The sequence below is a fragment of the Scardinius erythrophthalmus genome (assembly GCF_964197995.2).
Source record: "Scardinius erythrophthalmus genome assembly, chromosome: 22".
Classification (NCBI taxonomy): Eukaryota; Metazoa; Chordata; class Actinopteri; order Cypriniformes; family Leuciscidae; genus Scardinius; species Scardinius erythrophthalmus.
The window spans coordinates 25,563,026-25,589,378 of NC_138242.1; the positions used below are offsets into that span (position 1 = coordinate 25,563,026).

At 35.7% G+C, this 26,353-nt stretch overlaps 1 long non-coding RNA gene across 2 annotated transcripts in view; it reads left to right on the plus strand.

The window, feature by feature from the left end:
- LOC308682360 overlaps positions 1-23,315 on the plus strand; it is a 79,863-nt gene extending 56,548 nt beyond the window's left edge. Inside the window, exons 3-7 of one of the 2 annotated variants that reach the window (XR_014029134.1) lie at positions 18,107-18,135; positions 20,450-20,626; positions 21,851-21,936; positions 22,793-23,042; positions 23,147-23,315. This is a non-coding gene — a long non-coding RNA (uncharacterized lncRNA). The remainder of the gene's footprint in view (positions 1-18,106; positions 18,136-20,449; positions 20,627-21,850; positions 21,937-22,792; positions 23,043-23,146) is intronic. The other variant, XR_014029135.1, reaches the window with a different exon arrangement.
- Positions 23,316-26,353: the final 3,038 nt, after the last annotated feature.

The following is a 26,353-nucleotide window of genomic DNA, read 5'->3' on the forward strand; positions in this document are numbered from 1 at the left end:
GTCACTTTTTTTTTTTTTTTTTTTTTGCATTTACTTACAGCTTGGCTTACATACAGTACGTTTTGTGTGTTGATTGTGTAATGTCGCGGTTGTTTTTCCTAGATAGCATTGAGATTAAATGAAGGGCAAATGGGGGGTTTGCTTTGGTCTCCTGCTTTTTACAATTTTCTCATGAGAATGACAAATAGACTTTTTAATATGAACTCAAACCTTTCTCATCAAATTATTTCAAGACCATTCTAAATCTAAATCACTTCTATCTATCTAGACCATTTCATATTTGTTACACTACAATTGAAAAGTTTAGGGTTGATTTTTTTTTTTTTATATATATATATATCTAAAATATTTTTTATGAAAGACGTCTCTAATGCTAATGAAGACTGCATTGTTTAATCAAAAATATAATATTATCAAAAAGAGTAATATTGTAACATAGTATTACAATTTTAAAAGAAATGTTTTCTTTTAATGTGTTCCTGTGATGGCAAAGCTGAATTTTCAGCAGCATTACTATTACTATAATTACATTATAGTTACCTAATATTAATATTCACTTGCTTAAAATTAATAGCTGTTGCTTAATATTTTTGTAGAAACTAATTCATTTTTTCAAGACTTGAATAGAAAGTTCATATGAACAGGGTTCGTAAAAAAAAAAAAGTTTTCGTTACAATGTAAAAGTCTTTACAGTCATTTATGATGCATTTAATGCATCCTTGCTGAATAAAAGTATTAATTTAAAAACCAATTAAGTTTTTAAAGGAGAAAAAATCTTTTAAACGGTTGTGTATATTTATTTCGAGATTTTAATTAATTTGGTTTTAATGGATACTAACCTTTAAGACAAGAGACTTAAATAAAACACAGCTGAAATCTTCCATAAAATGTAGGTTGAAATGCAAAAATAATGACTGTTTTCAAACAGGTTTCTCGAATCTGCCATTGAGCAATGGAAAACAGATAGTTCCGTTCTTAAATTTGTCATGGTGTGTTTATTTTTTAAACATTTTGAGTCAGACATAATGCATGGAGACAGTTCCCACAGCTTTCACTGCACAACATGCTTTCCAGAAGTCTACAAATGTAAGCAAACAGGAAACCAGATGGGAATGAATCGTGTCCTCTGCCAGTCACAGTTCCACCCAGTTCAAAACCCTCCCAAACTGCACACAGTCTGCCGTCTGGGACTCTCAACCAGAGTTCAGCAGTCACACACCCGCATTCGGAATCTGAGCGAGACAGTCTGTTTAATGTGCTGGACTTGTCTTAACCTTTGCAAAATTGAGTCTATAAGATTGCGTCACTGTTTGCTGCAATATTTGCACCCCTGCTCTCTGAAATTTCTGCATTGAAAAGGGAAATCACAGAGGTGATCTTTTATTTTATTTACACTTTGTTCACACCATACAGCCCTCTCATGGTACTATAATAAAAGAAAAAAAAACTCCACTAGTAAAGAAGAGTTGGCTGAATTTCCAACTTGCTGAAAAGAGTCTTGTCAGGCAGATGACATACAGTAAGTAGGTCATCCGCATATCGTACATTTTTTAAGATGGGGAAAAAAAAATAGACTTCCAGGCCTAGTGTCCAAAAAATACATAGGGCAATTAACTGAGAATGAATTGTGACCAACACATGCAAATCGTATATTGCAATTCCAAATTTGCAGCTTGTTTGTGGAGGACGTGCACATTGTAAAGTTTGGGGTCGGTAAGATTTTTAATGTTTTTGAAGTGTTTCATTCTCAACAACGCTGCATTTATTTGATTACAAATGCAGTCAAAAGAGTAATATTGTGAAATATTATTAAAATGTACAATAACTGTTTTCTATTTGAATATATTTTAAAATGTAATTTATTCCTGTGATAGCAAAGCTGAATTTTCTGCAGCCATTACTCCAGTCTTTGTCACATGATTCTTCTGATTCTGTGCTTTTTTGTAGAAACCATGATGATTTGGTACTTATTATTTTTGTAGAAACCATGATACATTTTTTAAATAATTTGATGAATATAAATATCAATTCCAGATGAATTCCAGATTAACTTTTTTTACATTGTACATTTGTTGTGTCACAAGCATCACCTAACAAATTTGCTGTGTTCTTCCATTGGCCGCGCAAACAGATAGCCCCGCCCCAAACTCACACCTCTGGGTGAGCCAGTGTTTTCAGGGTGTTCGAATGAACATAAAGATTAATGTTTTGATAGCTCCACAGCGATGTTTTGTTTACACTTTTCATGTGATTCAACTGATAAATAGCTTTTTACTTATAGTTGTCTTTGCACATTAAGATTAGGAATAGGAAAAAGTATGCCAACGAACAACAGCTTTTACACGAGATGACAGATGTGTCAAGATTTTGATTTATAGAGACAGTCAGCTTAATTAGTGCAGTTTAAACCTGGCACATGAAATCATCGAACTGTAGATGCTGGCAGTGGGTTTAAAATGGGAATTCCTGCTGATAAGTGCTTATCCGTGCCAGTGCCTTGGGGTGCTCCATTTATTGCCCTTTTGGCAGTACAGCACCTGGCTGCTTCTTGGGCATCACTATCACCTCAGAGTCCCACACTGCCAGCTTGTTACACAGTGTCTTGGATGGAACTTCTGCAGACATTGCATATATCATCATTTTTCGTCCGAGACATGTCTTTATAACTGAAACGCTTTGAACCATAAGATACTTGAGTAGTCCTATAATTATGGTAGCTTGTTACTCGCAATTGCCAGTTATCAAGTCAGAATTTCGTGGTATAAAGTCCGAATTGCGAGATATAAACTTGCAATTGCGAGTTATAAAGTCAGAACTGCGTTATATAAAGTCAGAATTGCGAGATATAAACTTGCATTTGCGAGAAATAGTCAAAATTGCGTGATATAAAGTCGCAATTGCATGTTCTAAAGTCAGAATTGTGATATGTAAAATATCAAGTCTGACTTTTTTTTTGCAATTGCGAGTTTATTTCTCGCAATTCTCACTTTATAACACGCAATTCTGACATTTTTTTTCCTCAGAATTGTTTATATCTCGCAAGTCTAACTTTTTTCTCGCAATTGCAAGTTTAAATCTCGCAATTCTGACTTTGTAACTAGCAATTGCGTGTTGAGAAAAAAATCGGAATTGTGAGATATAAATTTGCAATTCTGAGAAAATATCTCGCAATTCTGACTTTTTTTTCTCACAAGTTGTAAGTTTATATCACACAATTCTGAGAAAATATCTCGCAATTCTGACTTCTCACTAGTTGTAAGTTTATATCACACAATTCTGAGAAATAAAGGCAGAATTGCGATTTGTAAACTCGCAATTGCAAGAAAAAATTTCAGAATTGTAAAATGTTTATTTATGCACAGGATCCATAAAATATCAATTGCGTATTTAACTTGTGCAGAATGGAATATCACATAAAAGGAGGTTTCCATTGCATGTGTTCAAAAGAACTTAATTCCTGGGAAATTGGCACAATTTTTTTTTTTTAATAAACGTAGAATTTGCTGCAATCGGGGAAGCCAATGTGTCTATTTTTTCATACAATATAAATTACTTGCGGGTTCGAATGCTTGGTGTTTGGGCAATTGTGTGAGACAGTTCTGGGAGATAATTACTGTATACCAAATCATTTTGATGACAGACTTTGGCTTGGGCAGTTCAGAATGACCAAACCAACATATGATGTTTTATTAACAAGGTTCGGGAGGAGCACGTTCAGATAATTAACACAAGTGGAGAGCACTCAGCAATCAATGGTAAGAGGTGTATATATACTCAGCAGTCTCACCTCATTCCATTGACAGTTTTTGCAGCATCCCTCCACCACCCCTTCTCCACGCTTCTAGTCCTAAACACTTACATACGGGGTGAGTACTCTGGGTTCGGGCTGAACTCCGAGCTCGGAGCCCTCCCTCCGGACAGCACGCCAAAAAAGCATTAAACTTTACCCCTTCAAATTATATGTAAGTGTGAACTCGTGAATTGAGATGCTGTGCAATGAAATTGGTCCACTGGTTATTACACCCTCCGCTGAGGCAAAGTCACGCGAGTTCGGTAAATGCGTTTGTGTTTTTTTATTCGCATGTCGTCTTATCGGAAATGATCTGCCTCAAATAAGCATTTTTAGAATTTCCAACCAGCATTTTTATTTTTTTAAATGATATCCAAAATTTTGCATAAAAGGTTGATGGAAACATAGCTAGTGATTTGGTGTACATCATGACACGCATATCTCTATCTTTAATGCAATTATATTTTTTAGATCTTTCTGAGCAAATGTATCTGAGCAGAATTGGTAATCAGCCAAAAAAAAAAAAAAACATTGAATTAATGATTAATACACTATAATGGATCAAATACTGCAGCGTTCTCCTTCAATTAAGACAAATATGATAGCACTAATTGCCTGCTACCAGTTTCCGCTTTAGTTTAGAAGCCAGAAAAACACACTTCTCTCATCATCTGTGTGTGCGAGAGTGTGCAGTTTGGCTGAGTGCCACTCACAATGCCACATGGTTCCAATGACCTTTTCCAGACCTTGTTGTAGAAGGAGGTCTACCCCACCTGTCAATACTGGTTTTCATGGACCACTTCTTTTCACCTTTCCTGTGTTAACCAGAGTGAAAAAGAAACGAGCCTGCAAGGTTTAAAACATCAACAGTAAATGAATAATAAACATGATTTTGCAGTAAATTAAACGTATTATTTTGATAATGGCTGCTAATTCATCTCCCACTATTAGTATTATTCCTGATAAGAAATAGTAAATCTGACGGTGAAGAGTGTGATGTCTGTGCCTATTGCGCCACTAAAAGAAATTCCAAAAATAATGATGTTTTCTTTTTGTTGGATGAAAAAATAGTCCCGCCCAAACTTATGCCATTCTTGGTACTATGTCAGGGACACTCATACAAACAAGCGCCACAGTCACAGTTAGAGTCTGTAGAGTTGGGTAGATTACTTACAAATTGTAGTCGGTTACTGATTCCAAATTACATGTCAAAATTATAGATAGTAACGTAATCCATTACTTTACACATTTATTTAAATGGAATAATCTTGCACTATATTGATATAAAAATACAAAGAGAAAGAAAATATCCCTGCATTGCATGCAAAAAAAAAAAAAAAAAAATGAAATGAAATTAAATGAATTTCAATGTGTTTGAAAGACAAAAGCCTTCCAAAGACAATACATGGTTAAAACACTCACTCAGTAATAATTCAAATAATAATTCATGTGTTTGTCAGGAGTTGATTAGATATGCAATGTTAAGAAAACACTTCCTAAAAGTGAAATGATTTCTGTAAATCCAGTGATCAATTGCTGTGGGTCTCAGTTTTCAGTGATAGTCACATGACTTGTGGCAGATCTATGTGCAATTCCAAAGAACTTCTGAACGTATGTACTGTAAGCAGTAGGCGTTTCCAGAAAAGAAATTTTAAAAGATAAAAAAGTAGTAGTAGGGAGAATCAATGAATTATCATTTACTGCCATTGTCATTTACTGCCAAAAAAAAAAAAAATTATCATTTACTGCCATTGTGATAATATCATGTAATCAATAAAAAAAGTAACTAGTATGAATACAAGTATTTTAAAACGTAATGTAATCTCATTATTACAAGTATTTGGAATCACATAATCCAGATTACATGTAATCAGTTACTACCTAGCACTGTCTCTGTATATATATATATATATATATATATATATATATATATATATACATATATATATATATATATATATATATATATATATATATATATATATATATATATATATGTATATATATATATGTATATATATATATGTATATATATATATGTATATATATATATGTATATATATATATGTGTATATATATGTGTATATATATGTGTATATATATATGTGTATATATATATGTGTATATATATATATGTGTATATATATATATATGTGTGTATATATATATGTGTATATATATATATGTATATATGTAGATAGATATATATATATATATATATATCTGGGTTCTAAATTGTATTTTACCGTTTCATTTTGTGTGTAACTTAAAATTGCATCACCTTTTTTGATTTTCTCCCCAGTTCATTTTCAGTGGGAGAGAGTGTGTGGAACGGAGGCGGCACTGAAAGCGGCGCCCCTTGCTAAGATCGAACACAAAAACCCTGCTGCTTTGTTGTGGTTGACTGCTAGTGCAAGATAAAAGAAAAGATTTTATCTTTTTGTGGCTATCATTTGACCAATCATTTTATTCACAGCCAATCTAACAGCATTTTGCTTTTATGTGATCCAAAAAACAACACCGAGGAGACATGAGGTTGCATGCTGCTACTTTGTGCTCTGGAAAAAATTGCTTCCCTTCAGATTGTCCGCCCACCAATCGCATTTATTTAGGATGAGCTCTATTAGTGGTTAACCTAGATTACCTGCATCTCTCCAATGAAAATATACATGTTTTATGACACAGTACATGCTGTTTTATTAGCTGTCACTTATGTGCAAAGTAAAATACAATATAGAATGCATTTTATATACACTTTTAATTGTTCAAGATAACCCAACAATGTGTAAGGTTGAAGGGGAGAGCGATATAAGCAGAAAATTGTATTACAGTATTCTTAAACCATTTGGTCAACAGCAATATATCACAATATTCACATTTTTATGGAAAAATGTATTCTTTTAAGTTTAAGTGAACTCAACATTTTAAGGCAACCAGGTTAGGCTACTTTAAGTTAAACCAACAAATACGTTTTACAGTGTGATTGTGTCTGTAATAATTTCTGTGCGTGATGTTAATCTAATGCCACGTCCACAATAATACGTTTTATGTGATGCGTTTCAAATGAAAATAACATATGTACTGTATATAAAGTGTCTTCGCGTTCTGTTTCCGCTGGAGGAAAACTATCTGATCTGCCAACCCGATATCACCGCAATTCGTACGTATTTTACGAGTTGCCCAATTCGTATGAATTCGTACGAATGACCTACCTCTGACCCCGCCCCTAAACTTACCCGTCACTGGGGTTTAGACAATTCGTAGAAATTAGCCACCTCTTAAAATGCGTACGAATTGGTCATGACGAGATAGCGTTGAACCTGCAGATCTGAGAGGAAAAAGGGCCTAGTGACTCCCCTGGTATGTACCGGTATGCAAGAAAGCACCTTTACTGCCATTAATCTTCAATTTATGCTTGTCTTTTTTGTTTGCTAACATTGAACAGAAGCAGTAATGAGCATTGTTGTGTTTAAACTAGCTGTTTTTCGTACCTCGAAAACGCCCTTATCACAGCCCCTCAGTAATTATAACACAAAAAGGGATATCATGTGAAAATCATTGTCTCTTTCATGTTAATGCAATCATCTAGGAACAAAAGCAGTAAAACGTGAGCTCACATTGTCATCTGTTATCTGAGATGAATATGTATGCACACACACTCACTCAGTGGTTACATAGAGCTGCACGGTAATTCTCGAGAAGGACACATGCTCACACACACACACACACACACACGCACGCCTGTGGCTAGTTTGTGATCAAAGAGCTCTGCACTTTCTTTAATCACTTCTACATGGATAAGATATTCCGGAAGGATCCTGCTCGGCTTGGACGGGCTGTGGCAAACGCTTTGCATGTCTGACCTGACTGATCGATAAGTTATTAAAGAACAACCTCTTGCAGGCTCGTCAATTAATTCAGGGCTGTCAGGCTGCGGTCGACCCGGCCGTGTTCTGCTCCGAGGATCTTCCCGTGGTCCCAGATGACCTTACGCTCTCTCTCCCGCCCTCATCAGCCACATGCGGGTGCATTAACAGGGCTGACTAGAGGGAGATTTAACAGGGTTTTAACTGTCCAGTTTTGTATTGATTAAATCAGGTTGTGCAGTAAACAGCAGAAAGTCGCTCTACAGTGCATTTCAATTGTAATATTAATGTTCATATCTCGATTTGAGTTGCTGTGTTGTTAAATTAGAGAATGGAGATTGTTTTGGGTGAAGGGTGCAGTACTGCGGCTTACTGGGATGGATTTTTAGTTAGCAACAGCGATGTGAAGTGTGTGTGTGTGTTCTCTGACAAGAAGCAGGAAGGATAACGCATCAGAAACATCTCAGCCTTAACGCCTGACACTTTCATCCAACCTGCAGTAACAAGATCAGCTTCTACAACCTCTGCTCTTCCTTGACTTTACCTTGCCAGACTTTTCAGACCGGAGAAAATACAATATAGGGCAGTAATTCACACATTTTTTATATTATTTATTTATTGCTGCTTGTTAAAGCAAGGATATTCCCACCTAATACATAAGAATTTGTTGAAAAAATGAATCCAAGATGGCCGAAAAGTTGAGAAATATCATTTTGAGGAAATTCGAAAACCCTTGTTTTGTGTTTTATGTTATTTTTTATGTTTCAGATTTGTTTGTTTTTTTTGTTACAAAATTCATACACTATATGTCATTTTGACTGATCATACCACAAGTTATAGCATGAAATAAAATGAAGGGAAATGCTGAAAGATTCAGTACAACTTATTGGTAAAATTATAAATATTAATGCATAATACTAACTAAATCTATGCACTGTTTTAAAATAAACTACTGTTCAAAAAATATATATATTTTTTAAAATAAAAGAATACTTGTATTCAAAAGCGACAGTACAGACATGTATAATACAAAATACTTCTATTTCAGATATTTGCTGTTCTTACTTTCCATCCTTAAGTATGTTTCCACAAAAATATTAAGCAGAATAGCAGTTTTCAACAGTTTTAAAAAAAACCCACACATTTATATATTTGACAATAGCAATAACTGATTAAATTAAAATAGGCCTAGTCATCGTTCCTGTTTGTATGTTAACAATTAAACTATTTCCTTTTTGTAAATAAATCTAGTTCCTTATCTGGACATTTACATTTTAATTTCACCTTTTAGCAATTCACCTTTTCTCTGTTGAAAACAATTCATAATGAAAAACTGTACTGAATTAGAAATACGCAGTGGTTTCAGACTTTTGGACGCCTTTGCTGAATGAGCATGGGCAACCTTGGAAAAAAGGGACTGATATCTTGTTGCTCTCCTTTATCAAATCTCTCCTCGTATCTCTCCTTCTCATCTCCCTTCATGTTCCTAGTACTCCGAGGTTCTGACCCGAGAGTAAAATATTGTTGGCCTGTCTATCAGAGCTCTGAAATAACAGCTCTGACCACTGACCCGTTCAAACTGATCGAAAGTCCATGATGTCTCCACCACAAGTGCCATCGCTCCACACCTACGATAAAACAGGTGGAGAGAAGCACTCGGGAAGAGGACAATCCCTCATAATCTTTAGATTTCCTTTATTGAGCGAAGAGCCGAGTTTCTGCCGTCATGCGTGCTTGACACTGTGTAGTGATTTCTCACTGGATATTTGCCACAATTGCAGCAGCCACATCTGACAGAGATGGAGAGAATATTGTTTAAGGGTGAGAGGGATAGATTTATCGTCCGGCTCAGAGAGGGATGTGATAGATGGACTAATACTCTTTCTGTCCTCTCCGCTCTTGAGTCGCGGCTTCAGACTCGAGTTTGATTCTGTTCCTCGTCACTGCTGGGATATTTAAGCATCTGAATGCAGCATTGGGCGTCTGAACATCTCCATTAGATGCTGATTTGATTCCAAGGCTGAGACCTTTAGGAGTTTTGTGGATTTTTTGCTCCACTTATATTCCTTGAGGATTATAAAACCAGACCGTAAAAGAATCAAAAGACCAAATTCGCTGGTAATTGTTTTTTCATGACAGTTTTAGGGAAATAAGCTTGTCTGGTTTCTCCAGACGAAGTCAGAAAGCTAGAGATGGGGAAAGGAGTGAATGAGAGATCAAGTGTGATCAAATGAGAGCGAGAACATTCCGATAAATTGATGCGAATGGGACCGGCACCAGTCCGACACAGAGGGAGCATTGATTGGTCTGGGATGTTCTGATGAGACAGTCAGAGTCTCTTCTGTGCCAAGATCTGCTTCTTTAATGACCTGCTCTCATAGACTATTAGCACTAGTATCTGCTAAAGGAGTAATAATATACCAGCCTGACAGTCTATTACTTAGCCCGGCCTATTAATGAACATGATGAACTAACTAATGTAGTTCTGCTGCTATGATTTTAGGTTTGTTTTAAACCTCATGTTATGTTGATTGAGGTCTCTGAAAAATAATAGGTTAAAGTTTCCATTATATCTTCCTCTGTTTATTATTAGTTATTGTATTTTTTATCCCTCTGTTTTTATCATTATGTAAGCAAGCACTTTTCAGAACTGTGGTTGGTAACTATTTTAGCATTGGATAGTTTCTTCTAGGGGTTCATTTGACAGAAATTAAAAAAATATTGCATTTATTCTGGATTTCATACTGAAGCAATGCAGATATTTATTTAATTTGGTTCATATTCATTTTCAAAACATTTACTGTAGGTTTGCATTTAATCATTTAGCAGAAGATTTTATTTTGGGAGAACTCATAAAGTTTCAACTTGATGGTTAAGTGATATGTTTTTGGGGTTTTCTTAAAACAAAATGCTGACAAATTAAACTTTTTTTGAATGAAATCAAGACTTCTGTTCATATGAAAAGATCAGATTTAGCAGATCCATCCTTAATTTCATACTTTTAAATGAACCGAAGCTATACAGAAATAACATAAAATGCTGGTTTATGGATAATGAAGATTTTTTATTATGTAAGCAGTGTTTTGTTTGTGAACGTGACAAGGGATTTAATGGTTCCTATAACACCTCGATTAACCTACCGTTCAAAGGTCTATGTTCCTGTTTGCTGGGCCAATTGGGGTTGTCCTGTGATAATTAATCTGCCTTGATCCAACGTCAATAATCTCCAGACCTTAATAATTTGCTTTAGCACAGTTACAATACAACACGCTTTTTCTCACTAAGTGTAAGCCGTTCTTCATACATGAAAATATATAACAACCTTTTATTTTATGGTGCAAAATGATCGTCATTGATTGGCATCAATAAGTTCTGCTCAAGACTGAAGTCAGAAGCCACAGCCTGCAAAACAATCCATGGCTAAATAGAGCTAAACTGATTCTAGGCAACATTTTGCAGACATTTCACAGAATAAATCACTGCTGTTGTCTTACAAGAGCTTTTTGATAGAGACTTATTGGCAAAACATGTAGCAACCTTGTTCTCTACGATGGCATCGCACACCTCAGTGGCTGCTCAGGGCAGATTGTGTAAATCTGTTACGAGATGGCGTTATTAACTCTATTTTCTTTCCCGCTATCCACACATTGTCACCTGTTCAACCTTATTTCAACTTAAGTGCCTCTTAATCATTCCATTCCCGGGCTGATAGATATCCCCCTCTCCTCGCACGGCCCCCTCCTTCTGTACATCTCCCTTTTCGCTTGCGAATCCTCAGAGGATGTAACTTTCTTGTTATATGCAGAGCATCTTTCTGTCCAATCAGTGCTTCTGAGAGCTTCTTACTAACAGTTCCAATCCTGAATACATACACTTGTCAAAGAGCTGCCCGCTGCATAGCTAACCACGGCTAACTCGAACTGGAAGATAATGGCTATAAAGCTACAAAATGATGGCTATACTTTGGTAAACAAAACTGGTGTTTCTTTCACACAGTTGATTTCATTACCTGTAAGTGCTCTCTGTCTAGGCCAGGCCTCCGTAATGTGTTCACAGTCAAAGCCTGCAGTCATTACCTACAGAAAATGGCTTAATTATTCAGGCAAGGCTTTTCAACTGCATGGGAGAGAAACATATGCTACGCTTAACAACGGGGGGAAGTTTGGAGCCCAAGCAGCCAGGCTGAAACAGCTGACGGAGCCGGTGCACGCGAAGGGCTTTCCCTAGGAAAAGCAGAGCAGGCAATAATCTAACTATAATTAAGGCCGATAAACCATGCCAGGCTGCCATTAGACCAAATGGCTTGCAACCAATCAGCTATGACATTAATGGCATCGGAGCTTCATAAATCATGTGTGTTATAATAAAGAAAATCTGTTTAAGCATTTCTGTTTTACACCATATTTTTGTGCTATTTTCACAGGAATGACCTGTTAGCCCACTAAACTGTAAATCTTAGTAAGTTCAGTTTACTTATTTGCAAAAAATTAAGGAATGTTCTGGGTTCAATGCAAGTTACCAAGAATAATTAAATTTTTTATTATTGTAGTATTTTACTTTAATTTTACTTATTTTATTATAAATGTATGTATGCATTTTAATGTGTTATTAATAATATTATAATTAATATTATTTCGTACAAATGTTTTTGCACTTCCTAAAGATTTTTTTTTTTTTTAAGTCTGTACAGAGACACAAGCGAGCTGGTTAGACAGGATGTTCTTTTTCTCTTCCACATGTACTATTGTCAGCAGACTCAATCGTGTGGAGTTTCTCTGTAAATGAAAGGGCATTTGTATACTGTAGACAACGTCAGTGATTAAAAGTAAGGAATAATTGACTCTGGACTGTTGAATTATTAGAAAAAAAAATGCACACTAGAGGTGGTAATGCAGTCATGACTGTCACGATCCACACTCAAGGAGACAAGGGAAGATCCAGTAATGCAGTAAGTATTTTATTTGGGAAATCCGTAACTCATAAACAGTCCAGGCAGGGTTCAAAATCCTAATAAGCGATCCAAAACACAAAACAATAAACAGGCAAAAACAGAGCGGAAACAGACCTCAAAAGTGGTGTGACGAATAACAAGGACTCCGTAACGAACACTAAACAGGCAGGGTATTCATACACACAGAAACTAACAATCATGATGGGGAACAGCTGGGTGCAATGAACAGTGATGAGTGTAGACAAGGATTGTGGGGAATGCAGTTCCTAATGTGAATGACACCGTGGGGGAAGAGGACCTCTAGTGGACACCAGGGTACATAAACCAACACTGACAATGACGTGAAGTGGTTGTGCATTATTTTCTAATAATTCAGTAGCTCAGAGTCAATTATTCTGCTTATACTACGATAACAAGTCCTCATCATTGTTCAGATGTTTTATTACAAGACATTTGTCAGGTTTTTGTCCATAAAACGCACTTGTGTGTAGGACTAATTGCTTACGAGCTAATAACAGAGACTTGGGCCATTGATATGCAGACAAATGCTGTTATTGATATAAATGCTGAGTTTTAGAAGTGTTCGGCAGCTGCGTCTTTACTAATAGCAAAGCTGCAAGTAAGTTTACCTGCTTCAAAAACAGTGAGGTTACCTCGATACTGAGAAATAACGGATGCGAAACAATTTTACTGACTAAGTTGCAGGGCAGTGCTGTCAACAAGTTTATGTGAGAGTGTATACAATCCTTTAAACCTTTGTCTTAAAAGCCTAAAAGCCCTCAGGAGTTGTATCGGTTATACCAGAGTTGGTGTGTATTGGTCTGCTTTGTGACGAAAAGACTCTTCGATAACGCATAGAAATTAGGACATGTTGGGAGAAGTAAATTTCAGGGTAAGAGAAAGGGTTATTGGCCTACTATTCACTTGTGGTGCTTTTTAGGGCAAAAATAGACTTTAATTCATCACCATGGAAACAAGGGTGCATTCCTTTCCTGGCACTTGAGAACACCTAGTTAAGGTGTTCTTGGTATTTTCACATGTTTAGCTTATGCTGTTATGAAAGGCTGTTATGGGTTAGATCTCAGGAAATGTGTGACCTGTGTGAAGAATGCAGAGGTTTATCGGAGATGTTGAAGCAAAGTAAAACCAGTTATAAGTTAAACCAGAACCGTCTAATGATCTCCAATCATCGCTGGGTTGGAAAACGAGTTCACTGGCATCTGAAATGTTGCAATACTCAGCGACATTAGTAAAGTGCGCCAGGGGAATCTGCTCCAAAAAACATAATGGCTAGTTTACTCAGCAGATTATTTTAACAGACTGTATTCTTAATGGAAAAAGTGGATCCATCCCAACAGCTCTCTACCGCAGCCATTTTCATGGCTTTCTGGCCTTCTCTGTGTCTGTCATGCATTGATTCAGCTGTACGTTCTGGCCAGAAATGGACTGGTTAAAGGTACCTGGCGGTATCAGCACTCTGAGAGTCAGTACATTCACTCTCCAAAGCACTTACATGAGTTATTTGTAATAAATGGGTTCTTTTAACTTATTTAGCAACTTACGTTTTAGGAATGACTAAATGTAATTTATGTTGTTGCACAATGTCTAAATGTAAAGGATGTAAAAGTCCATTTATTTAGCTAATATCTTCATTAAATTAGGTTGATTAATAAAGTGTACTAATATTGTATGAGTAAGATTTGTTTTCTGCTTGCCCACTTGGGCCAGTAGTTTAGATGGTAACACTTTGCAATAAGGTCCCATTAGTTAAAGGCATCAAACATGTGGAAAAACTATTATTTTCAATCTTCATTCTGACCCTCTGTCTGAAATTATCAGTTTTTAAGGGACGGCTCCTTTAAACGACTGAACGCCAGTGGGCGGTGTGATGATCATCACACCATCATCTATGGAGTGATGATGTTGAACTCTTCGTCGATGTCTTGCTCTGGAGGCAGTCACATGCAAAAGTTTTTGACCGTGCAATGTCACAGATCCCTCTATCAAAACCAGCCATTTTTGGAGCTTGATTAATAAATGTCAATGATTAACAAAGACTTCTTGTATGTCAAAAGATGAAGGCAAAATTTGATTTCTTATGTCATGACCACCTTAAAGTTACCTGATGCATTAACTAATAATGAGCAATGCATTTGTTATAGTGTTTTTTAAGTTTTTCTCATGTTAGTTAATACAAATAGATCTTTTCAGTGTTAGTTCATGTCCATTGAATAATAACATGTATTAGTAAATGTTGAAATTAACATTTAAGATTAATAATTAACATAAGAGAAAAATGTTTTAAATGTATTTTTTCAATGTTAGTTCGTTAACTAATGTAGTTAATGTTAACAAATGGAATGTTATTGTAAAGTGTTTCTGTTTATATTTATATATGCCCAGCCAAAATTTTCACTGCCGCCCAACAAAACAATTATAAGTGTATTTTTGTTAAATTATTTTACATTTACAATTTTATATCCGATAAAAAAAAATCTGTTATTATGCAAAATAATAATAATAATAATAATAGTTATTATCTTTTTAAATGTGTGATTTATTGTATGCATAATTTATTAAAGTATTTTGATAATTGTTTATTCAAATGGATTTTTCACATTTTTTTTAAATCAAATGTTGCTTTTCTGTTTCTGGTGTGAGGGAAAAGGTTTGCTAAATTTTTCATTCCTTGTAGCAACTGACAAACAATGTCTGTGATTAGAGAGAAAAATGACTCTGTCTTAACAATAGTTCACTTTCAGGTCCAAGATATTCCCACATAAATCAAAAAGAGACAGATAATAACATCAAAATGTATTGATCTGAGTGAGGTAACTCTGATTTACAGCAGCAGGAAGCCCCCAAACACAATCTAAAGGTATTTGATGCCTTTTAGAGATTACACTGTATCTTATTTAATAAAAGGATTTGGGATTGAGCAATTATATTTTTCAGGAGGAATAGTTATATTAATGTTAACTGATATAGGTAATTCATTGTAGGGTGACCCACCATGAGGGTCAGTCTCGAAATTGGGCGCTTTGTCCAAGAGTCACATTCACAGAGCCGGTCACAATTAACAAAGCTAAATTGGCATTTTAAAGCATGTTATCATCCAACGCAATGGCAAATTGGTTTTCCAACTAATGTAGATCAATATTTACATAGTATTATAATACATTTATCTTTCTCACACATGTCTGCAACATCACATTCACATCCTGAAACAGATGGTCACCCTAATTCATTGTTCTTTTAAAGTTATATATTTTGTCTAAATATATATTTTTTCCTTGCAGGTCAACACTCATATAGCAACATCTGTCTCTGTCTGCACACTATGTGGCAACTAAAGCTAATGACGAAGTGGGATTTGGCTCTATTCTTCAAAGGCTGTCATGAAAACCATAACCAATCGGATTGCACTCTACTTAAGACGCTATTCAGGAATCATTGCTAAGCTCAGGATGAAATGAAGGAAGTAGGTCTCTGTGTCAAAGTTGGCGGCTCGGTCATTCGCTTTGAGCTTATTTGCGTGTTTTGTTTAAGAACATTAAACCTTCATTGTATATTATCCTGTGCACCGCACTCATGCAGAAGAAAGAGCGTGAACCTAGATGGCATTACTAGATCAAATTCAAACATTATTCCACCAGCAGGCATTTTTTGATTGAGTATTGACAGCACGCAATTACTCTCTCAAGCGTTGATTGACTTCTCGTTAGAGGATGTCTGATGAAGGATTCACTGAGCTGATTCCAAGTAAATTTCTTGCCTCACAGCAAGAGTTTTGCAAGGTCAAATCTCAGCAGCCATTCTGTCTACACTGTACAAAAAAGGATTTTGTTTGAAATCCTTAAAGCAATTCCGTTTTCACGTGAGTGTACTGCATGCATGTTGGTTTGGATTCTTCTTTCTTGATAATGAGTAACACATGACCGAATACAGTATTCCTAAATGCTGTAAAGGTATAAGCTACACATATATGAATATCATTACATAAACTATCAAACCAAGTGGCATTCTGACTTGGACAAAGAGAGAATGTCCAACCCCAATTTATTTTCGCTTTCACACCATTTAGGTGTGGACTATCTTAAATATATTATACCCTCCCAACCATTCTTTCACAATTTGAGCCTGATGAATCTTGACATTATCATCCTGGAATTAGGTCATGATGCGTCTTCCTACATGATTGTTCAAGAAATTAAAAGCTAGTACACACTCTATCAATTACAGTTAGAAGAACTGTTGCCATACAACATGCTAGAAACATAATAATCACTGCAATAATGAACCAATCATAGAATCTTAATATCATTTGCCTATTAAAATCAAAACAGCAACTATATTTATGTTTCATTTTTATATTTTAATTAAATAAACACTTTATTTCTTTCTACAAAAATATTAAGCAGCCCAACTGTTTTCAAAATCAAAATCAATGTTTCTTAAACACCAAATCAGCATATTAGAATGATTTGTGTAGACTCAAAAAAAGTGAAAATTAACTGACCAGCAATCGTTTGAATGTTAGTGTATGCAATGACATTTGTCCACTGTACAATGTAACAGAGAGGAGAAGCAAGTTATTATTTGGAGCGCAGTATAAAAACAGAGAAACAGGAACTTGTTTTTCCTCATATTACTATAGAAAATGCATAAGCGAAAAGAGACAAAATATTTTGATAAAAAAGCTTCCAATATTTGGGGTCCTGCATTGTCTATATATATCATTTATTGAATATATCTGGTTTCAGTTTGATTTTCAGCACATCACAGATAGCTTGGCTTTCTGGAATGCCTTTAGGCTTTAAAAGTGGCACATTTTGCCAAGTTTTATTCCAGCGGAATAAAAGCAAAAAGTCCTAGTGTGAATGAAGGAAAACTCTCAGAAGGCTCAACGCTTTCAGTTAGACACCTGGAAGCTTTACTTCAGACATTCTGTCTGCTTTGTGATGCTCAGAGATGTTCCAAGGGATGCCCTGGAGCGAGAGCTGCCCCACCAGCACCCGGTCCCACCCACTTCTGGAGGACGGCTCGAGCATTTCAAAAGCCAAGGCTAATTTGAAGTATACTTCCCACCAGAGCAGCTCTGCATTAAAACTGAGGACTTTCTCCTGCTTAATGTCAATAAAAAAGGCTCATGGTTGATGCACAGTGGGGGACTGGGACTGATATTGCTTCTTGTGTGGCAGGTGTTGGTTTGGGAAGGAAAAGTGGGGGAGGAAATATGCAAAATAATCTCCAGGAATGGTGCACAAAATGCCTCTTAAACCATTTTAGAATAGATGTCTTTTCTATATCACTTTTTCCTTTAACTTGGCTTGCCTTGATTGGTGATGTTAAATTGTTGTTTTGTTAGCTATGTTGCGTCATAAACTTTAACCTAACAACTCTCAGGGAAAACGTTATTAAAAAAACATACCTCAAATGAATAGCAGTTTCTATGGAAATGGTTTTTCATGGTTTTTCTTTTCTTTTTTTCTCTTTCAGTTGTGCAGACATCACTACTGCAGTACATAGTAAGTAGACCTCTACAGTTTACCTCTACTTCTGTAATTTCTCCATCTGTCTATATGCAAATCCAACTGATGATAGAGACAAACAAATAAGCAAACAAACCACATAACATTACTGAAGCCATAAAGGCACATTTTTACAATTTAAAGATATTTAAAGATCTTCATTGCTCATTGATGCATGAAATAATTAGAATTATAAGGTATTCATTTGACACATTATGTTGGGTCAGAGATCTTATTTAGTTATGGGCAGATTTTCTTTATCATGGCAGTCATTTTTTGGTCATATATGACTGCTTAGTATCTGGGTTTTGTATTTGAGATTTGGTGTTCCACAGAAGTATGTCGGTCATAAAGTTTTGGAACGACATTCGGGTGAGTAAATAATGACAATTTTAAAATTGTGGGTGAAAAATTTGTGGAGGCCCTTAAGGAAACATTTCTCCCATTTTAGAAAGAGATAGATAGATAGATAGATAGATAGATAGATAGATAGATAGATAGATAGATAGATAGATAGATAGATAGATAGATAGATAGATAGATAGATAGATAGATAGATAGATAGATAGATAGATAGATAGATAGAGCAAATCTTTGCATGGTTTAAAGTGTACTCATTTTCTGTAAAGCCAACATGCTCAAAATCAAATGATTCTGATCTAATTTCATAAGATATTCATGAAATCAATGGCTGTGTCAATGGGCTGCTGGGGCTTGACAATAGATTGCAGTCTAGAGACAAGAGGCCTAGAAAGCCCTTCCCTACAAAGTCACCGACCCATTCAAGCTTTAAATGTTTATTTTAATCCACACCATTACATCAGACTTGGGGTATAAAGCTTTTTAATACATTTACAGAGTGATCCGATCTTGTATGGAGGAGCTCTGACTCCTTGAGGGGAAATGGCTTATAACCCTGTTCATAACTGTTACTTATTTGACAGGAAGTAATGAGTTGATGAAGACTGAGCAATGTGTCAACATATCACTTAAACAGCTGTAATTTGTCAACCAGCAAATTAGCTCTGTTCCAAAACCTAGCGAGCTGCCCACCTAGGTGATATTTTTAGGCATTATAGTCACACTCCTCATGAAAGCTGTTCTAAACAGTAGGCAGCTAAATTATGCTCAAAAAATACCTTGTTTTGGCTAAAATGTAAGCAGCATGTGTGCTTCGTAGATCCCATAATGCTTTTCTGCTATTTACATCCTACTTACATCCTAATTTGTTTTTGAAAGAAATCTCTTATGCTCACCAAGGCTGCTTTTATTTAATCAAAAAAATGTATATAGCGTTTTATACAGTGTTTCAAAGCAGCTTTACAGTAATAAACAGGAAAATAACGATAATTGCTGTAAAACAGCTATAAAAATAGTCAGTTCAGTTATTGTGAAATAGTATTACTGTTTTCTATTTGAATATATTTTCTTATATAATTGTTTCCTATGGTGGCAAAGCTGAATTTTCAGCATCATTTCTCCAGTCTGCAGTGTCACATGAACATTTTCTCAGAAACATTTCTGCAATCCAACCTCAGGACTTTTTCGGAGTGAATCAGAGTTTGATACACCAAGCAGAAGTCCATGGGTGGATATCCACGTTCCATCTAATTTATTTCTCACTCAAATTACTACCATGTTCTAAGTGTCAACTCACGCCACAATTATTTCTGCTAACAACCTAAAGCAGAGGTTAATCAGCTGATAAATCTTCAATAACGTTATAAAGCAATGCCTCACCTGTCACCAATCGCAGCAGCTGAAGCTGATATTAGCCTTAGTGTTATTATCTGATGCTGATATAGTCACTCAACTGTCAAGCTAAAATATGACCACTGTGGTCTATTGAAATGAGCTGAGCATCTGTGAAATAATGATATTCAGAATAGAGCAAGGAAGTTACTTTCATCTGCCCTGGATGCCCATAACTCACAAGAGATCAGTATTTCTCTCGCCGCCCATCATGGTGATTGCTATTTTTCATCTAACGGAGATATTGCTTAGTATGCGTGTGTTGTGCTGTTTTTAAAGGTCTTGGGATGGGTAACCGAAAGCCAGATTCTGTTTTCAGACATTTCTAAGACTATTCATGGAACAAATATTAGTCGAATGGAACGTCTTAAATTTTTCAATATATTTTCGACAGCAGGGGAAGCATCAGATAAGTATATTGCTTATTTTCCCTGGACATTTCACAGGATACAGTCTTCCAATCTGAGCATAGACTCCAGTTATTTTGAATCCAGACTCATTTGGACTTCCTGCCATGTGTCTTTTCAACCCACTGTCTTTCCTCCCCCTCTCCCATTAGGTTAAACTGAATTGCAATAGCCTGCCTATAATTTGACTTAAGACATAGGCAATTTCTGCCAGAGTTCTGAGCAGTGCTGACCGCTGTAATGGACAGGGGCTGACAGCGCAGAGCAGAAGATTGACACCTGTAACAGGAAGATCAAATTAAAGACAAGGAGAGCTGGCAAACTGTCAGGTGATGTTCCATGTTCTAATAGATCTGTGGGCAAGAGAGGTGAGGGTGGTCACAGTCCCGACATCCAAGATACACACACACACAGTCAAACACTCTAGTGTAATGCATGGCATGTTTTCAGTAGGACTGACGATTAAACGCGCTAAATCAGTGTTATTTTAGTATTGTTTACAGTAGTGGCCAAAAGTGATATCAGGAGGGGATTGGTTTGGGGATTTGTTTTTAATGACCCTGCAAGTTCAATTAAAATCAAAATATGAGGAACATGTTTTATATTTTTGAATTTTTTAAATGTTAGGGAATAGCAAAACACTTGGTTAAGGTATTTATCTGACAAAGTTATTTTGGCATTGCATGATCACAAATGAAATAATTGACTTCAAGCACAAAATATTTAACAAAATATTACAAATTTGTTAAATACAAAATATTTAACAAATGTTCATAATTTGAATAAAGGGTGAAGATGTCAATTTTCCTAGGCCGGACATCACTTTTTGGCATTTTTTTATTTATTTTTTATATTTCTATTTAGCTTTCAGTCTTTCAATTCATTTTAAGTTTGTAATTGTATTACCTCAGCTTCAACTTATTTTATTTTAATTGGTTTTTCAAGTTTAAGTTTTTTAATAATGTTGTTTTTGTTATCTAAAACTGTTAAATTAATGTGATTACTGATTAATAATTAAAAAAAAAATAAAAAAATAAGGGGATACAACACTTAAACAAGGTTGTGCACTTTGCAGAATTTAATTAAGAATGCCTTATAAATGAGTCCTGTTTCTGAATTTGAATTCGCATACCAAGCAGAAAGTAGAATTCAAATAAATTCAAATTCATACAACTGTAATTTTAACTTTGAATGTTAGCTTGTTTGAAAATAGCCTATATATATTTAATCAACCATTGGAAGGTTGATAGAAGTATGTTAAAAAAACGGATGGATGGATGGATGGATGGATGGATGGATGGATGGATGGATAGACACCAACTTTACGTTCTGTGCTGATATTGTCAGATGGCACAATCTCACACTGGAAAAAACAGCAAGTTCTCTGATTGCAGTAAATGTAATCACTCATTACTTTGGAAAGCTCCCAGTGGTAGCAGCTGTTCAACAGCTATGAGGATTCTTATTATTTATGCAAATGCACACCTTTTTGAAAGGTTTTCTTCACATGTGTAGGTGTTATGACTGTCAATCATTATTAACAATTTCCGCAGGGGAAAAAAAAGTATTTAAAGGAACCAAGTCTTCATACCAGGATGAAATATTTGCTAAAGGACATCTACACAGATCTTTGCCTCAGGTATATTCGTTTTACCCCTTCCTTAGTTTAGGACACAGATCAATTCATATTCATTCAGTGTTGCTGAAAGTTATATTTTTCAGATTAAGGCCCATGTTTTAGTTAAGCCTGAAAAAGACAGCAATTGGAATATTCATGATTTTTAGTAATTTAATTTGCAATTATTTCTCATTCATGTCCTTGTACTTTGGCTCACATGAATGTGGTGAATTGGCAAAAGAAGTTTGAGAGGTTTTATTTTTAATTATCATGTTTTATTTTGCCTCTCTGAAATTTTGTTTGTTTTTATTGATTTTTTTTATCTAATCTCACCCATAATTATATGAATGTTCAGTTATGGTGAATATTCCAAATAAGGTGTTTACATGACCAAAATGCAGATGGTTAGAAACTTAGAAATCTTGAAATCATGTTACAGTGCATACATGATCAGAATATGATCAGATTCAGATCAATAAACATGGTCTCTGTCTAAAAGTATGTTTATTTATTTAAATATATGCAGTACTGGTCTAAATAATTTCGATTTTTCTTCGCCACTCTCCCGTGCAACAGTCTTGACGAAAATCAAACCTTGTTTTCAGACCCTGCGTTTAAAAATAATTCCTGAGGAACCTGAGAGATTGAGCAAGCCCAAATTTATATTAGCATTATTTTTTTATTCTTACTCATTATCCCCCCTCCCTTTGTCATTATCCCGAAGTGTTAGTTATAGTTATTTTATTAAAAATGAGTGCGTGTTGTTCATTCAGTACGTGAAAATTAGCATTTTTAAAAGGTTGTTTAAAATGCGCCACCAGTTTCAGACATGTTTGGAGTGCGCTCTGCAGTTCTAATCATCATGTCTGCTCTTCAGAACAGAAGTCGACACTCCCAAGATTCAGAGCGGGACACTTCTGTCTGTCTCTTATCGTAATCCAGATTGGCTACATGCATCGTCTGGTCTGTTTCTGAAATCTGTCCCTGCATCTGGGACCGCACTGCCAGGCTGTGTCACTTCTCAAACTGGATTAAATCATACAGTGTTGGCAGAACAACAGTGCAACACCTAAAAAAGTGTTGAAGTCCTTGAAGTTCGTCACGGCTGTCAGGGGCCCTAACTCAAGGTCAGTGTTCTCACCCACTCTTTAAGAATCTTTCTGACGGATGCTAAGGTCACTTAGAGGCAAGTGTGCATATCTCCCTTTATCTCTTTCTCTCTGTGTGTTAGAAATCTGTGCCAATCATGAATGCTGTGAGGGTTTTGGCAGAATGAAGAGATGATAGAATGAAGTGCTGCTAGTGGGGATTTGGAGATCGAAACAAAACTTTCATTGGGAAGGCTGAGCTATTTGTACACAGTACACTCGATTCTTGAATACATTTACAGCAGTTTGGACAAATGTTGTGTCTTGTTTTTGTGGTTTCACTTTAAAGGGATAGTTCACCCAAAAATGAAAATTAATTACTCACCATCATGACGTTCCAAACCCGTAAGACTTTCTTTCATCTTTGGAACACAAATGAAGACCTTTTAATGAAATCTGAGAACTTTCTATCCCTCCATTGACAGCTACGCAACTACCACTTTCAAGTCCCAGAAAGTAGTAAAGACATCATAAAAGTAACTTATGTGGTTTAATCACAATTTTTATGAAGTGATGTGAGTGCTTTGTTCACGAGAGCACCATGACGCATGCATGTTGTGTTGATGCGAGTGCAGACGTTGTTGCGTGAACGCACGTCAGAGATTAATATTTAAAAAAAAATTATAATAATTCACAAACAAAAAACTTGCGTCGTTTCATACTGTAAAATTGAGGTTAAACCACTGGAGTCACATGGTAATTACAAAAAATTGGTAATTTTATGACTTACTAATTGACAACGTAACGACAACGTAACTACAACGTTGCATGCTCGAAATTTCATTCTCTCTTTATAAAGCGTGCAACGCATCATTTGAGCACTACAGTATAGCTTCTGACAGGACAGGAAAGTCCATTTCCAAAAGTCCAGGTGTGAGACTTCATTTCGTTACAAGTTATGCAAGGGTTAATGCCCAACGAGGTGTCCATTGTCAGGTATTAATTGTCAGGCCGAAGTCCATTAATACCTGACAATGGACACCTCGAAGGGCATTAACCCGCTTATACCATGGTCACTTGCCAAATGACACATTTTTAAAACATTAGTTTATATTTTAATTAGTTTTACAATCGAAATCTAAAGTTTTTACAAACAATAACTTGGTTTCCCTGGTTACGCCTGACGGTTTATTTAGGTGTCCTCTATCACTTTTTACTGGACATTTTGCAGCCAATCAGAATCGAGTATTCACCCAGACCATGGTATAAGAAAATAATAAATAATGGATGTTTTAGTGATGCAATAGAAGAGCCATTTTTGGTTCCCCAAAGAACCTTTTGGTGAATAGTTCTAAAAAGCACCATTATTTTCTTAGCATAAAGAACATTTTAATAATTTATAGAAGCTTTTTCCACTATGAAGAATATTTTGTGCAATGGACAAGTTCCATCAATGCCAATAAAGAACCTATATTTTTACGAGTGTAATTGAAATTATAATTGTAATTGTAATTGAAATTCTATTTTTTAGAGCTGTGTTCATTCTAGTAAGCAATAAACTGACATCTCACTTGATGACGTCATTGACACATTCTTGTGAAACACAACTAACTGGATCGCAGAATGATGATTGGCTCCTTATCAGTTCTGTAGTCAGAAGTGCTCATGGGAAATGTGACAAAGTGGATCCTAAAAATGAAACACATTTGAATGGTTTTGATGATTAAGAGTTTGTGATGATGATGATGATGATGATGGGACACCAAGGGAGTCCTCACAACATTAACCTACTTCAGTTAATGATGCCAAATGCTTTCTAAAAGCACAGTAAAGTTTTTGGCACATTTCTGACAGCTTGTACTCAGTATTCCCAGAAAGAGATTTGAAAGGATGAGACATTTGATTTCAGGACAAGAGGAAGAGAGAACAGTGTGGATGAGCCATCTACGGGCTAGTTTGATGATGTCTGGCTGTGATTTTCTCTCTGTGTCCATCTTTTGTCATTTTATCTAGCCCTTTTCTTGTTTTGCGATGTCTCTTATTGCTCTTTCTAGAGTTTTAATTCTAGTTTAATGACCCTATGAAATCAAAAAGAGAGTTTTCTGGCTTTTAGTCCATGCGTGTTGACTTTGATGGAATCTGTGTCAAGTCAAATCACCTTTATTTATATAGAGCTTTATACAGTGCAAATAGTTTCAAAGCACCGTCACAGTAATAAATAGGAAAACAACCGAATCGATGATTAAATTTCATTGAATATGAGACGATTTCTGCTGTAAAAAGACAGTAGTGTCATTTTTCAGCTCAAGTCAGTTCAGTTCAGTTCAATAACTGTGTAAAGTTAATAAATCATTATGAAAAGAGTTCAATTGAGCTATAAGCAGAAGACAATAGTGTCATTATTCAGCTCAAGTCAGTTCAATGTTGATTCAGTTCTGTTCAATTATTGTCAGTGCTGAAAAATTCTTGAGTTTTAAACTATAAAAAAAAGACACAATTGTGTCGTCATCCATCTTAAAGGGATAGTTCACTTTGAAATTAAATTTTGGTATGTTTTAGCTTACCTCAAGGGCATCCAAGATCTTGTGTCTTTTTTCCGCAGTAGTTTCAATTTTGATATTTTTAGGTCAAACCGTTCTTGTCTGTCAGTCATATAATGCAGGTCTATGGTCACTGTCTCAAAGAGCATGCACAGAGTCCAAATTAAAACAATTCCCCATCGTCCAAATTAAACAATTCCCCATCGTAAGTACACATTGATGGCCTAAGACACGAAACGAGCGGTTTGTGTGAGAAAACGAACAGTATTTATATTGTTTTTACCTCTTATAACACAGCCATGTCCAAGTGATCTGAGGGCGCGGGCGCTTCCTGCTGTGTGACGTGTGTGCCGATTGGTGCACATAGATGTCGCATTAAAGACATTTGTTCCAATAAACTGGCGTAGCCAAGGCGACATCTAGTGTATATATATCTATGCACCAGTCTGCGCACACGTCACACACCAGGATGCGCGCGCACCCTCAGATCACTTGGACGTGGCTGTGTTATAAGAGCTAAAAACTATATAAATACTGTTTGTTTTCTCACACAAACCGCTCGTTTCGTGTCTTAGGCCATCAATGTGTACTTACGATGGGGAATTGTTTAATTTGGACGATGGGGAATTGTTTTAATTTGGACTCTGTGGATGCTCTTTGATACAGTGACCATAGACCTGCATGATATGACTGTCAGACAAGAACGGTTTGACCTAAAAATATCAAAATTGAAACTACTGCGGAAAAAAAGACACCTACATCTTGGATGCCCTTGAGGTAAGCTAAAACATACCAAAATTTAATTTCAAA